The sequence below is a fragment of the Leptosomus discolor genome, chromosome 4 (genome assembly GCF_034619465.1).
Source record: "Leptosomus discolor isolate bLepDis1 chromosome 4, bLepDis1.hap2, whole genome shotgun sequence".
In the NCBI taxonomy this organism is placed as follows: Eukaryota; Metazoa; Chordata; class Aves; order Leptosomiformes; family Leptosomidae; genus Leptosomus; species Leptosomus discolor.
The window spans coordinates 58,201,735-58,218,502 of record NC_141394.1 but is presented as its reverse complement, the minus strand read 5'-3'; positions in this window follow the sequence as shown (position 1 = coordinate 58,218,502).

The window sequence follows — 16,768 nt, the reverse complement described above, 5'->3', positions numbered from 1 at the left end:
TAAGGTCAAGTACATTCCACATGACTCCAGGGATGCATTCCTCTTTGTGTTGCTTTGCTTCTCTGCCAGTGTAAGTGGAGGACTGCTTCTAGTCCAAAGCCTGCTACTGAGAATTTGTGTAATTCTGAAAGAAGTGCACTTAGATAAGAACTAAAGTCACTGTTCTCAGAATGCACCAACGTGGTAAATGGGTAGCAAGCAACCTTTGGCTTTTGTGACTATATGGATGCAATTGTTCCGTTGTACCAGGGAGTTGAATATTTTGTGAGTACACATGAATTTTCTCTTTATACGTATGCAAATTTATACGATTTTGTTAAATATGTAAACGCATGGCAAAGTGAGGGATCATGCCATCCACTGGCCCGGGATCTGAACATGAATGAAATCGCTGATTTAAGGCCTTCTGCTTACACTGAAGCAGGTATATGGTATGTTTCTTCAGTATGTGTTTCGCCATCCTATGCTGATGTTTGTGACCAGGCCTTTCCAGTTCACAGAACCAAACTGGAAGAGTGTGGAGGAAGGTAATATCACTTACCCAATTCCTAACTTGGGAAAAGCTTGGGACTTTCTCTTCAGAACTATGAGAAAGAAGTAATGGAGCCCAGAGCTAGTCCCAATACTTGCATCCTTCTCCAACTATATTCTGTAGCTTAAGGATGTGTAAAATTAGATCTCCTGTTGTCTGACTACTAGCAATTGTTATCACATACTGTCTTCCATAGGACCAGTAATTTGTGATTCAGAGAATGTTCTAAAGACTCCCCTGCATATCCATACACTGACCCTCAGCAGGAATCCCAAATGGGCCACTCCTGGAAAATCCAAGTTGAAATAATCAATGTTTTCTTTGTCTCATTTCTACAGATAAAAATTTCCAGGAGTGATGCTTAGTTTTTGAAGAAAAAAAAAAACAACAGTGAAAAAGGAAGGAAGGAGTTCACTTGTATGTGCAGTCTAGGCTTCCAAAGGTGCGTGACAGAGGCAGCAAAGTCTGCAGTGTGAGTGTGCTAATGAATGACATTGATGCAGTAGTCCAGAGAAAGGTTAGCCTGAAATGTGGGAGGAACTAATGTTGGCATGTGCAATGAGAAAAAGGCACCTCCTCTAAAACCATAGCAGTGAACATCACTGCATAGCTGCAGGACCTGCTATGGTGTGCTGCGGTCACCCAGTTCTGGTTTGATTTTTCCAACTAGTGCAAGTGGTAGTTTGTGGTAGGTACTTGTGACTCCCTGTGCTTCTGGCTGTTTGATGTACTTTCATATTTTGCGCTGTTGTCTATTTCCAGAGATCATTATTTAATACAGAATCTGAGAATGATGATACAGCGCCTATCATGTGGGAAGGTCAAAGCACTTTCATAAAGGCACAAATTACCAGTCTTCCTTTGTTTAGAGTGAGAACTGAGTCACAAAGAAGTTCAGTGACTTGCATCAAATATTTCACTTTCTCACTGGTTCCCGGCACTGAAATCCAGATCTTCTAAGTCTTGGGCAGGCTGTCTTGCTGGTCGTCTGAAAGATTGTTCCAGAAGGTCTGTAACGTGTACTCAGTAGTCATGCAATGCTCTGCCAAAACAATGTAAAATGGGAAGCGCAGTCGCTGGAACTTGTCCTTCCCTGACCAGCCATACCTCCCTCCCACCAGTAACTCAGTCCTACTAAAACACACTGTATCTTTACCAGGCACCTTCCCTGCAGGTACCTAGCAGCCTCCAGCTCTTGCTTGATACACTGGGTAGGTGCATTGCCAGCAATCCTGAGTAGCAAGGATTGTAGTATAGCATCACCAGTCAACCAATATTCTTGGGATTTTTTTCAAACATGGGAATCTTTGCTAAGAGATGCCATTACTTAGGACAAAGTCACGGAACTGCAGCTAGTAGGACTCTGAATGAAGGACAGCAATCTATACAGAGCAAAGAGGACAATGTAGCTAGTGCTTTTTCTCCTTTGGGATCTTCCTTTACCATTCAGTGGAGCAGGGGGCTGAACCCATTTTTTTTTTTTTCTTCAAGTCCACCATAATAGCTGCTGCAATTCCACCATAATAAAACAACCTGGTAATTGCTCCTGGCAGAGCACACCACCACCTCTTAGCCAAGTCAACTGGGATAGTGTCAGTGCCCTCAGTGCTCTCTCCTGGGGGTTTGGCTGCTCAGTTAGATAATGCAACTTAGATAACGCAGACATTTAGCTTTGAGACGCTTGTAGCCTCCAGCGGCTTCTGGCCTCAATGTCTACTGGCCTTGCAGCCATTCAACAAAAATCTGGAAGAAGCCAGGGGCTTCCCACCCTGCCACCATCTCTTAGGAGCTGCATTTAAGCTGAGGCTCTTGTGCTTGGTCCCTGCCTGCATGATGTTGCAGCCACACGTGCGTCTGGCCATGTACCCTTGTTCCTGACCTACAGACGGCTTCCTGGCTTGGCCTCAGACCTACCTCACCACCATGGCCTTGTCTGGTGACCTGGACTGCTGACCTGCCTCACTTGTCGTTTTTGGATATTGTGGGAAAGCCCCCTTGTCAGTAAGTTGCTCCCCTTGCCTGCCTGCCCGCCTGTCACCCTCAGCTCCTGGCTCACTTTCCCCTTCGGAGCAGCGCCTGCCCTTGCTGTTCCCCAACACACAGCCCCATAGCACAGCTCAAGTTACATGTCTGCATTGCTTTTGATTCCAGTGCTGGGCTGGTCGGAACTTGTTTAGGTGTCTCTGCATGCCACCGCTCTTCATTGAGCAAGCAAGCCAATTCTCTTAGAGCTTGCGTAGGGACCTCCAGCACAATGAGTGCACTGTGTAGAAGGGCCCTTACTAGTCTCCTGTCTATTTCAAAATATCGTGGTTGTGTTCTTTTCCACTTCAAACAGTGCACTGTATTTGCGTACTATGTTGATGACACCAAAAAAGCGCCTAAACCAAAAAGAATACATTTTGACTACAGCTGGATAAATGCCATGATTCCTTGAGGCACCTTAGATCATTGCACAGTATTTATACTGTGTCACACCCTGTGATGTGAAGTAGTTTTTCTTTAACAGAGCTTCACTAGAACAGGTACGTGGGAGGGAGAAGAATGCTGGCAGCCAAGCTAACCATCGGGAGTGCAACCCAGGCATTGCCTTCGGAAGGCACATGTGTGGTTTACACCCACTAAGTTTTACATAACCTAAATTAAGGTGGATCACTGGGTACTCATTTGCTCGTGCAGCTGCCAGAAAGTGTTACTTTCATCTAAACAAACCTGAGGCTGCAAGAATTTAGTGCCTCAAAGTAGCATAACCCAAGGCAAATCAGTAAGTACTTCATTATGTAGAAGACTGTAGTTATTCCTTTGTGTAAATGGATTTTTTTCTTCTGTCTAATTGTATCGTATGTTTCCATGGTGTTAGAAAAGCTTTGGGGCTATAGATCCTACAAGATGATGAAACTCCCCTTATGGAGAGAACAGAGATGATTAAAACAGGGATTATGGAGAAGCTGTCTCCCCGTCCCCAACATTTCTCATGCAACATTTCAGAACTCCAAAGAGATTTTCCTGACATTTCTAAAGTGTTATATTTCACAGGTAGGAATTGCTGCTGCAGAAAGAGATGGAAGCAGGATTCTGCTTTTGAGTGGCAGTGAAATGACCAACAAAGATGTTCTGACAACAATCATATTGGTCCTAGGCTCAACTGGATGCCTGCTTCTTTGTGTCGCTGTCTAGCCCCCTTCTGTAGTACCTTCCCTTTTGTTAACATTTCACACTAGACTGCTTGTCTACAAAGGAGATATAAATACATTTTTCATTTTCCAGCTAAAAGCAGAATATGATAATTACCTTTTGTATCTGTCTCTTCTTCTGTTACTAATGACAGCGAGTTTCCATTTCTCACTAGTTATTTGGAAGTCAGTCTAATCAAGATGGTCCTCAGGAAAAAAATGTCTTGCTACAACTTGATTCACCCCGCTTCTCTTGAAAGTGGGTTTTTTGACTGTTTAACTAGCATTTAAGAAGTTTCAAAGTTCTGTTTTCTCAGATTTTTTTTTCACAAGCTGTTACAAGATGAACGAATACTTACAACACTCCTATATTGAGTCTTTTTCCATGTTTCCAGCATCTGATGCTTAGGATGTTGTTGGCTCTGTAGATAGTGAAATGTCTTGCAATGTCAAAGATTTGGAATTGCCAAGGCAACGGTTGACTCAAAGAGCATGTTTCTTCCATGTATTAGCTAAGATGAGCTGAGTAGCTTGAAGAGTCAACCACTGATTGGGACTTTGAGCTCATGAAGCCATAGGTTCTTGACGGGATTAGTGGTACATGTATGGCTCCCCAGCTTATTATTTGCAGTTTTCTCTTAGGACAGATCACAAAAAATCTGATCGCAAAACAAACTAAACAAAATCTGAAATGCAGTTGCTGTTTGTTATTTAGTGGCCTACTACACCAGTTGTGTCTAGAATTTTTTGGTAAGGATTCTCAAATGTTGGTTTCAGTGGTTAGAGACTGAGGTAACAGGCAGACACAGAGAAGCAGTGAACCTTGCAATTGGCAACCTAGCAATGTAATTAACAGTATGTAACTAAGGGATAATTATAGAGCCTTTGGAGTGCATTCTATACAGTAAACTTGTCAAGAAAGTTGTTAATGAACATTTTGCTCATTTTGAGAGAAGAAAAAAATGGAAAGAGATGGACTGTCAAGAAGAGAATATGTAGGGCCAGCCATGATAAAGCCATGGCATTTTCAAGACCTGCAGTAGGATGTCTAACATACCATAAAGACATATGAGTGCAAATATCCATTGAACTGATAGGCAGTACAAATCTGAGCATAGTGAAATTATCTGGATAAGTCTCAGAAAACCTTCAGGGCTTTTTTGCAGTTCCTGATGGAGTTCAGAGGCAGGCCTCAGTGCAAGCAAGGTTTCTCTGATGAAGAAAACGTGCTGTTCTTTCCAAACAGTGGAGAAAGTCAAACAAGACCTGATCACATAACCTAATCATCTGGTCAGGAAAGGTTGCTTCCTGATGGAATGGAAAATAAAGTAAGACTTTTTAATTTAAAAATATCCTCCAACAGCCTCTGGCATATCTCTGGGATACACTGACATCTTCATGGTGCTGAGAACAAGTTTCAGTAGTGGACTATTATCGTAAGGCCCCTGCTTGAAACTTTTCTTCGTGATACCTGCCATCTACCTTACCTTTAACAACAAGAAAAAGGTATTTATTCAGAAAATTTAGACTTTATTGTTTGACTGTCAAAGCTGTGACCTTAACTTCATTGTTTGGCATTAAGCTGCTAAACTACATCAATAAAGATTGCTTTAATGCACTGACTTTGCAGGAAAAGGATGGTGAGACAGAACATAAGTAGGTGTTTTACCCTACCTGTACAGAAATTATTTCTGCAGCAGCTGCAGGTGGCTCCCTCAGATCCTGCAGGATTTAATGGGATTGTGTGATGGAGTCATATATAACTACCAACTTTAATGTTACTGTTTGCTTGTTTAGATATGCTGGCAAGCGTGAAAGGTGCCATAGCAAGCCATTATCCGTACTCTGGTAGCTGCCAAGCTCTGTATGGGGTAGGAACATAAGTCTGTGTTAGCTTAAATCAGGCATGCATAAACAGCAGGTTCTATCTTCAGAACATCTTCAGGCATCCAAAATTATTAGCATTTATTTTAAAAACCAAAACCAAAACCAACAAACATTTCTAATTCTCTCATGATTTGTTCCAAGTATCTCTGTTCTAGAAAGGAGTACTATTTTAACTGGGATGGATATTTTCAAGACATTAATAAATAGGTTCAGATTAAGGCAACAATTGCTTAAAACTATGGACAAATTAAGGAATATATATTTGGACATTTGAGTGGATCTGTGCTAATTATTATTTGCTGAGTGTGTGTCCCAAGCAAAGTAAATTCTTGTTTCCCCTTTTTTAAAGCTTCACGCCTCAACAAAGGATAAAAACTTCTATTGTCAGCTTTTGCTTAAAAAAGAATTAGGAAGTTCTATGATTCAAGGAACATGAGTGTATGTGAGAGAAGGAGGAAATGAGAGTTTCAGAAGCAAAGAGCTGACGGCAGGGATTTACCCAAGCCCTTCGCATGACCTCCAGAGAGATACCAGCAAACAACATCCAGTGCCCCACTGCTGTGGCATACAAATTTCAGGAATTTTTAGTCACTGCAGTGTCATCTCAGAGAAAAGGTTATAGTATACTTTCCCTTGAAAGCCCCTTCTCTGTTCCCCTCTGACCAGATACTCTATCTTGCAACGTAAAGATGGGACATGCACGTAGCACAGACACAAGGCAAAACAACTGCAAACTCTGTTGTCTGTCACTATGTCATGATGAGCCAACCAATCAAGAGGAAAAACTTACGTCACTGGGGACTAAGTTACTTGCTTCAGCTTGTGGGGGTCTGCAAGAGTCACCTGCTCTGTACTGACCAATCCGATTCATTCTGGTGAAGCATATCTTCTGGAAAACCAGCAGGATATGATCCAGCAGGTGTCAGGAGATGATGATTCTTCCACTGTCCGTGACCGTTTGATCTAGGAGGGAAGATCAAACAAGAAGGGAAGGCTGAAAACTCTATAGAGCCAGCAGACATCTTTTTTTTTTTCTTTTTTTTTTTTTTTTTTTTAATCAAGAAGATCAACCATTGCTATAAGTTCTTTAAAGATTTCATATTTTCTCCTGCATTGCTTTCATTACCAAGTATGGTCTCTGCTCAGCAGTTGTCAGTACTGCCAGCCCTCTCACTTGCACTAAGGAAACCGAAGGGCATGGGCAGTCTGAAAGCTTATATGCATGTCAGGATCTTCCTTTTTCAATCAGCTACTGAAGGATGCATGTGTGTTAGGCCATGTCCTGTTCCCAATGCATGGTTTCAAATCCAGTTCTTCCCTTCCTCCCCTGTTTCCTGCCCCCACTAACTAGGCTGAGACCAGATCGTTGAACTTCTTAAAGGTAGGAGCAACTTTTAACTGTAAGCAACTCAAGAGTTGCCAGCTGTGTTAATTGATTAAGCCCCTAGACTTTCAGCACATGCTAAGGTTCTCACTGGCTACCAAACTGGCCTAACTTGGAGGCAAAAAAGCAGGTAAGAGTCACATTGGAGGTCAGATGGAGTTGTAAAAAGTTGTACTGCATATTCCATGGAAAACGCCAAGCTCATTCCCTTGCCTTAGTTCATTTGGCCATTAGTCCTAACTATTTTCTGACTGTAATGAAAGAGAGCTTTTTCCTGCTCTTTCCAGCCATCCCTTGCACAATGATTGTAAAGGTTCAGGCAATTAGCCTGGCTGTGTAGCCATTGCTGTTACTGGAGGAGGTTTGAAAATTAAACAGCTGTCATACCCAGACCCATCACAAAAGTCAGGCTGATTATAATATAGGCTTACACTGGGCAGACGGTAACTGTCTTCTTAATTACAAGTTTTAAGGACTTTCTGTCTCTCAGGTCTAGCATGTTCTGTCTATGTAAGTAAAGAAACACCAACATCATGAAGTAGTACCCTGCTGCATCTTAGCAAGAAGGGAAGAAATTTGGGGTTTAAAGCAAAACCCACAAAACTTTTGGCAGAGATTTAAACTACTTTTTGGTTGCTGTTGTTTCATTTTACTTTTCTTTTAGTGCCTGATACTAAAGGACACAAATTTATCCCCAGGGGGGAATTCAATTGTCGATTCCAACAGGAACAGGATGGTACCCTTATTATTCCCACCTTGGAAAACAAACTGCCTCTGGGGGAGGGGTTCCTTTGTTGTTGCTGGGTTATTTTTTTAGTGTGTTTATTACTCTTGGAGTTTAAGACCTAAGCCTATAATCTCCAAAGCAAAGCAGTGATTGTGACCCCAAGTGAAGGAGGTGCTGCAATGCTGTTGTTCAGTATTATGCAAGCTGCTGAGTGCTGTGCTGTGCAGGATGCTTCCGTCTCCTTCAGACATCAACTTCCACAAGGTGTAGTTTTTCTAAATGATACCAGGTGTTGTACAGAAGAACCAGGAGAGCAGAGGAGCTGAACCGAGTTCTTGGCATGGCTTTTCACACATGTGCATGTTGCTCTAGGCAGACACCTTCCACAGATGAAAATGTGGCCCTGATGATCATGGGTGGATTTTAAAAGCAGTGATTGACCTCGATTTTTCCATCAAACTTTCTACTTTGGCATTTGAGTGATGTATAAAGTCAGTGTCCCCAGAGGATGGTGTGTTTTCCTAACAGTTAACTTTTGCCGAAATCGGAGGTTTTCAGGCCACAGGGGACTGATGAGCTAGCCAAGTACAGAACTGCAGACTGGTTTCAGCTATAATGCTGAAGTAAATGTGGTAATTGGGAAACAAACATGGAAGGACAAGGGTGACATAGATGAGACCAGACAGCTTTAAGAGGGTTGCTATGCGTCCTGCACGCCCCTGGCGCTGTGCTTCACTGTGGAGGCCCCACTGAAATGCTGGCTGTAGTGCCAAAGGCTGTGCAGGGGAAGCAAGTGGTGGGACATGTTAGAGAAACCCGATAAACAAACGGAGCGTCAGAGAGAAACCATAGAAAGGGCAGGGTGGAGGCGCAGGAAGCGAAAGCCCTGTAACCAGCAGCCCTGTCCTGCCACCACTAGCCAGCTCATCTGTCCCGCACACGTGAAAGTGCTGCACAGCGTTTGGCGCCAGAGACATCAAACCTCCTGCCTGCAAGGGAATGACCATGTGAAAGACAGCTGGTGGGGCCTGATGAAGTTTCCAGAAGAGGGCACATGGCTGAGCGTGCCTCAGGATTTCCATTTACACCAACCTGAAAGATGAGAGTTTGGGTTTGATTTGTATTGATTAATTCAGGCTCTAATTTTTACATAATTTGCATATAGAAACTGTATTTTGTTATCTCTTTTCCAGATATAGACTTAGCTGCTTTGCCAGAGTGAATATCAAACAATGTTTCCTTCTGAAAATCTTAGGGAATTAAAAATTATCTAGAGATTCATGTATTGATTTCCTGCATTTAGTGCAGTTTTAGTACTACTGATATACAGTATGACTCTTTTAGTCTCCAATTAAAGTGCTCAGCTAACTTCAGGCATTGATTTAAAAAATGAATATTTAATTGACTTCCTAATTCTGCATTTGTTCAACAGTCACAAAGTGTGTATTTCTGGTCATTTCAGGAATTCACGTCAGCAGTGAATCAAGATTCTCCACTAGATGGTAATGTTGTTTCAGATGATTTGTGTTTAAAGGAGCTTCTCTGCCAACAAATCCAAAAGGAAGTGTAAGCTGTGAGATTTGTCCAAGAAATGATCTTTGGATGATTTGGGGAAGAAAAAAGGTTCCATTTATTAGAAAATAATTTTTGGTTTGAAAAGGTTTTCATAAAAACTTTGTATGTACTGCAGTTATTAGGATTGTGGAGGTCTTAGTTCATGAAACAACTTTGAAAATGTCTCAAAAGAAGGGATTAATTGACAGAGAATGCAGAAGACAAGCTTTACGCTCTTATCTGATACCCATCATTGTGCCAAGCGACTCAAAATCCCTCAGTTGTTTCTAGCCACAGTTTTGCTGGGAAGTAGAAAAATACTCTTCTTCTACGGCAATGGAGGCAGAGAAGCAAAAGATGATTTCTGCAAAGGTACTAGAAAGCCTCACTAGCTCCATTGGTGCAATCCTTGGGGTAAAATAGCAGCTGTGCTCCTCTTCCCCTGCCTCCTGGGGCTTGGTACAGCCAGGCTGGCACATTCCGGTAAAGCATGAACCACGACGTACATGCAGTGGAGGCTCTGGGCAGGCCCTGCAGCCGGTCACACCCACACCCGCAGGTCTCTACTGGCTCTCTGCAGTGCTGGTGTGCAGTGGTGGTGGTGCTGGGCGATGATACAGGAGAACATGCCATGTAGCGCTGCCCTGGACCTTCCAGTAATACATTAGTCCACTGCAGTAAAAATCACATCGGGGAACAAGTACCTTAATATTCACAGTGAATGTGGGCTGCAGTTGGGACCAAAGGGTGGACTTTGTCAAGCAAACAATCTATTTGCATTCAGCAAAACACAACCACTATGAAATGAAAATGCCAACATGCTTCACAAGGAGAAATACAGTTCCTGCATGCTCTACAAGAAAACAGCTGCAGGCTTGCTCCCAGGCAATATCTCAGCCCAGTGCAGCTCTGGAAAATGTTTTAATAAGTCTTTAAATAGCACATAGCATTAAAGCTAAATACAGTTTCCACCTTAGATCTTGACCTAAGGTTTGCAGCTTCTATGCTGGGATTTATCATGAAATTCAGTGGACTCTTTTGCATTAAGCTGACAGATCTAAGCTGCCCTGTTACAAATACTAACCTAAAATTAGCTCAGTTTGTTTCTTAGAAGTGATCCACCAATGTTACAAATTAAAAGCAGAATTATGCTATTTGCAAACAATAACATGCTCCCTGCTAACACTGGCTGAGAACATCGTCACTTAACTCACATCAGGCAAGAGAGATCCTGTCAACACTGGATCCTCTGATCACATGAGACTCAGTTACATGTACTTTAAAGTTCATCTGTGCTAGTTTTATTTTTAGTAATAAAGCAAAGTTTAAAAAAAGCCTTTTCACCTTTCACTTGGAACAAGACTAATAAAGATACCACCAGGAAAAATTCAATAGGGGTTTGATTTAAAGTAACAATTCCTGATTTTGATAGTTCTGCCGTGTGACTCCATTAGTTGTTGTTAAAGGATTATTGAGGCCTTGGCTACAGAGATGGTTATGGCTGTAGATACAGTTATGGAAAGGCATAATTTGGATTGACAGAGGAAAACGTAATGCTTCTGCTTCAAGTTTGGGTTAGTATTCCCTGTTTCGTAATCCTGGAACACTTCAGCCTGATGGAAACAAGGATAACTGTCGTTTTCACTTTAAATCAGAGAAACAGAGGTTTATCCCACTTTCAGGAGACATGAAACAAATCTCACTCTCAGGGACGGTTTTGCAGGCCCTTCTAAGGGCACTTGCCCACTGCCAATTGCTGCACCACTGCCTTACCTAGAGAGTCAAAATTTACCATGAGAGGTAACAGTTTCAATCAGAGCTAACACATCTGATGACATTTCAGGCTCTGATACTTAACAAGATAATTTAAGATTCACATTATATCATTATGACCTTTTTGACCATTGTGAGCTTCTAGCTATGTGGAGAAGCAGTTTCTTCATCACATTGCAGATCATCTGAACACAGAAAGGCAGCAGCCTTTTTGACACTCTTTGCAGAGCAAACCTTTAGGAAAATCTCTGGGCAACCTGTGTTCTGCACACAAAACAAATTTCTGACCATACTCAGTGACAGCCTGGTAACCCACGAGGCCCACTCAACGTTACGCAATGCAAGTGGCTGCCAGCCTGACTGTTGGCAGAGCAACCTTAATGTGCTTGTCCCAGAGAAAACATGCAAGAGACCTGGAAAACCTCTTTTTTTCTTGACTTTTTCCTAATTTGCACCTGCTATCATAGCTCATTCTGAGATATCAGAACATGTTGGATGTCAGACTCCCAGAGGTGAGGACAATACTTGACCCCACAATTTTCTTCTGAGACAAGTTTGAGGGGCAGAACCTCTTTCAACGTGGCTGACACATGGCACTGCTGCTGGGTGACTGGTGAGTTCGTAGACAAACACAGAGAAAAAAAACTGAAAACGTTTAAGCTGAAACATATCAGATGTTTGTGTCATATTGCACTCTTATTATTCTCATGCTCTTTCAATATTATGAAATCTAATTTAACACTGAGTGTTGTAATTTGGCAATCTAAAAGAATCTTGCCTAGAAAAAACTTCACAATTTCCACTTATCATACCAAATTAAAATCCCAGCAATTTTACAGCTCTCTGTTAGAAAAGAGCTAGTCAGAAAGCATTATTCCATTTTTCTGCTCTTCTGTAGAGCTTTTCATCTGCAGATTTTCAAGTGCTTTACAGAAGGCATCCCATTTTCTTTATAAGCAGAGTATTGAAACACAACAAGTTTGAATGTTCCTGTTTGGGCTCATCCTGCTCTGCAAAAGCGGAGGCACAAGGGACACGGATGTTGGAGAGCCCTTAGCCCCACTCAGCCACTCTAACCCCTAAATAGCCCTGCCTTTCCTGGCTATAAACTGCTAGTCAAAGTGCAGAGCACAGTGGCACTGAGCCAGGAGAGAGAAGCTAAACTGTAGTAGCAGAAAGCATTGACAGTTATTACTGGGTTGGGGGGGCGTGGGTGGTGCTAGGACATATGAATAAGCAGCAATCTGCATGCAGCTGAAGTCTTTAGAAAGTACTTTTTGCTTTTGGCTATATATTAGATGTCTAAACTATATGCTTTAAAAGGAGCACGATTAAACATGTATCTTAACCTTTAGAAAGATGTTTTTCCAAGAGTGAGCCCTAAAATTAAATGACTCCAGATCTATATTGCTGCTAGATCTGCACTGCAGTCATTGCTTATTTTTAGCGAAAGGTGATTAACTTCCTTTGTCCAAATTAGTATATTTGTAAAAAAAAAACCTGCAAGGACACTGGGGCTAACGCTTTTTCCCATGCAACAAGAGAAATACATGCAGCACCCATGAGTGGAGAGAGGCAGGGCAGGGCACCCCTGGACAGCAAACACCCCTTGCCTGGTGCAGGGGTTGCTGCACCCTGCCAGGGGTGTGTGAGAAGGGCAGGGCCAGGGTGAGGGGTGGCAGGAGCTTGGCTTCACTGAGCAGCACCCGGCAAAATTCTCTAGCTTCACTTTTGGCGTGAGTAGGGGTGGCAGACCCAGAGGAGAGTAGCACTGTTAGTGCTGGAGGGGGGGCCTTGGGAAAAGCATCAACACGAGAGGGCTGCTGGGCACCACTGAGACATGGCTTAAACAGATTTAAACAGCCCAGTCTCCTAGGTTATTCTCCTGTGTGTCCTGGAGGGACACCACTTTGGTGCACAGCACCCACATGCTGAACAAGTGACAGGATTTGCCCTGTCCATAGCTTTCTGTGCAGAGCAAAACGCATGGTGGGGTGGAGAAGAAAACGCCTCTCGAAATTGCAAACCACTAGAGCTGAGCTTGCTCTGCTGAGAACAAGTGTGGCAAGATCCTGTGCTGCGTCTGTACAAGGGACCATGCAGAGTCCAGGGAGAGGATGACAGGAATTTGTTGGGCTGTTCATGGGACGGGAAAAGGAACCATGGGCTAACATAATCTCATGGCTTGGCTTCCCACAAGCTAACCCCCTGTTTCTGGATGACATTGCAGCTGTACAGAGCTCTGTGCTCCTGCTCTGCATTGCTATCCATACATAAACCAGCTTGGGGGTGTCTGCTTGAGTGTCTATCATTGGTGTGTGAGACAGATAGATAGATGCATACATACATACATCCCAAGCCTCCATGGGTCACTGGAGCAGCAAGGCTGGCCAGCTGCAAGCTGCACCCCAGTGCAACCCGTTTCTACGAAAGATGCTGACAAACTGCTCCCTCAGTTCCTGTCCCCAGTGCATTCTTGCTTCATGCAGTGGATAAAAGAGATGAAGATGAGCTGAATACCTCACCTGTAGTATCTGTGTGCTAGGAAATGTGAGCAGAACCAAGGGAAGAAAGCTTGTAGAGGTAAAACGTGGGCTAATGAAGCAGGAGGGCACTACTAAAATTGGTATAGGCAGCTGGGGCAAACCTCCTGCAGAAGATCTGGAAGTGGCTAAACTGTGTATGTGATGTGTGACTGCTGACTTCTTGATGTCAGTAGATCCAAGTCAGTAAAGCTGAGAGTAAACACCAATGCTGATCAGGAAAATAAATGTGTAAATTTGATATCCAGACACTTTAAGGAAAAATATGCTGATGAATGAACAGATACTCTCTCTCTGATCTTTTTTAACCTAATATCCAGAAAAGGCAGGAAGCATTAGAGCAAAAGCAGGATTTCCTCTTTTAGCCTAATTACATTGTACTAAGAGATGTCATCCTTTTTTTAAGTTACAGACTGAGAAGTTAAATAAAAGAAAGGACAAACAGAAAAACAAAAAAGAGGGAAAGAAAAACAAGAGAACATGCAATCACATTGCCTTTGGCATCTGAAAAAGTGCAGCCAGAAGTGGCTCATGGACAGACGGGATCTTAGGGCTGTGGACAACTTGTACCAGTGCCTGAGCTGTCCTTACTGCACTCCTTCGTAGCAGCTGGTGCACAATGAGTTTGGATTACTTTCCATGCATACTTGTTTGTACCTGTTAAGGAAAATTGAGCCTAAAATATTGTCTTTCTTCAGCTATATCTTCTTAATTTAGCCATTTCCAACCACCTAATCCCACTGTGGATTTCACCTCACTCTAGTTGTCTGATTTCACCACACTCTAATTTTCTCTTCTTTTTTTTTTTTTTTTTCCCACTCTGCAGAGGTTCATTTTCATCCAGATAAATCAGATTTGTTGATGATCTTTCTCTAACATTTTTGTTGTAGGCACTACAAAGTTTTTTGTTACCAAGAATCTGCAAATTAAGTAGAATGTCTTTTTTTTTTTCCTCTGCCATCCTGTTTATGTTTAGAGCAGTGACCAGCACAGCCTTTAAAATTACTCTTCTGGAGTGTTTTTTTTCTTGAAAGGCCGGCTTGAGCAAGGTGCCACAGGGGATAGTGGCAAAGGGAACAGGGGCTGAAGTAGAAAAGGCTCAATTCTTATCCTCCTGGGAGAGCTCACCATGCAGGACACCCCAAGGTGCAGTAGGGCAGGCTGAAGTTTCGGGAGGTTTGCTCTGTGAATCAGGCTGCTGTGACCCACCGGCAGGTGTGGCTGCTCTTTATGGGAGCAGCGCCTTTTCTATTGGGAGCACCAGCAGCATGCAAATGCAGAAAAATTGGCAGGAAGGGTGTGCTGGGGGCAAAGCCAAGAAATCACATCCGCCCCGGAGCTACGCGCCGTGGGCCAAGTGTCAGAAATTGTCCCGGAGGGTCAGGCAGCCCCAGCAGCTCTGCGTTGCTTCATGAGATAGGCAGTCACTTGGCAACTGCCCTCATCCCGCTCACAACGGCCGTGGCCAGGGCGAGGGTTGGGGGGAGAGAGGTAGCCTTTGAGGGGAGGGAGGCTGCAGCTCCCCCCGGGCTGCGGCAGGTACTGAAATCGGACTGTAAAGGTCACCACGTAGCTTCCTGCGTATGTCATAGAAACAAGGCTGGCAAAGGGCGCACACACAGCAGCAGAAGACCTTGAACCCTTGTGCAAATTTACCAGGGGATATGGAAAAGCAAACACAGAGGAGCCCAGCGAGAGCTGTGGTGGTTAGAGCTACCTCTGAATAGCAGTTTTTAACTAGAGTTGGTCATGAGTTTTGCAACCAAATGCTTTTCATCAGCTATTGCCTGCTCTGACCAGGCTTGAGAATTTTTCACTAGGATGTGTATGTATTGAACAAATCTTTTCCCTTTTCCTTTTTTCGTTTTCTTTTTCCATTCTTTTTCTTCATTTTTCTTTTAAGAAAGAGAGAGAAAGAGGAGTGCTTATAAGGCCAAAACAGGCTATTTGGTCATAACATCTCACTAGTGCCTTTCCTGCAAGCAGCCAGCAGTGGGGTGATTAGAGCCCTCCTCTGGGATGAGGAAAGAGCCCAAGTCTGGATACATCCCCTGCCAGCTCCAAGCCAAAGTAACAACACTCCCTGCTTTCCCTCCCAAGTGTTTTCTCTGTTGGGGAGTGATAAGGAATGTGTTTTTCAGTGGTTTCTGTGAAAGCTCCTATTCTTCTTATAGAAAATTGTTCATTTTACAAAAATAATTGTTTCTTTTTTTATTAATGGTTCCCCTCACCTTGGGGCAGGTGGAACAAATGGCTGGCTTGCCAGTCCAGGGAGAAGGGCAATCAGTGCTGAATGCCTCAGACCAGGCTCTTGGCTAGCGGGGTGTCTCGGTTTTTGCAAAGTCCTTCAAAAGGTCTTGGGCTCCTTCCAACTCAGGATAGGAAAGACTTTGAAATGTTGTAGTTTTGTGGGATGAGGAAACTGTTTTCCACCAGACACTAGTCCTCAGAAAATGTGTTAGGAAGCAGCCAAGAAAACTGGGAGAACAGCTAAGTCTTCATGTGTCAAGCTTACTTTTAGCAGGGTCAAGGAATGGTTGGGTTCACTTCACTTCAGGGCTTTTAATGTTATGCCTGCCTTACTGTGTGAGTTTATAACAGAATGAGAGTTCCCTGAAGCATTTTCAGCCAAAAACTGCGATTGTGATTCCAAAAATGGAGCTGAAGGATATTCCTCTTTGAGACTGGGTTGGGAATCACTGGGACCTTGAGCTTAGAACAGGAGGAGATAGACAGTCCGACTATCTGTATGCAACTCTGAGGTAAGATAACTGTACATCTTATGGAAACATGTTTTAATGATGGTGTGTTTAAAGGCAAAAAAAGTTCTCATGAAGAAATATTTGTGTCACTGCTACTCTGTTGCAACAAATTTGCTGGCAAAGCTTCTTGAGGCAGGAACTGTCAACACCACAAGTGAAGTCACTGGCAATTAAAGAGTGAATATTAGGATAACTAGTAGCTGTATTTGGAGACGACATTGAGGAATTTGTATCCATGAATATCCATGTATGTTAAGAACTTTGTGAATAATTTTGATACACCACTGCTCTGGAGATACCATATTTTTCATTGGTGTTTTTGTAGTTCCAGTCTCAGATGAACCCAGAGGTGGGAAGTTTAGCAAAAATGTTCTTTAAGATTTTTTACTTCTCTGCTTTCAACATTGAGAATAATTTTCACTTCAGTTTAGCT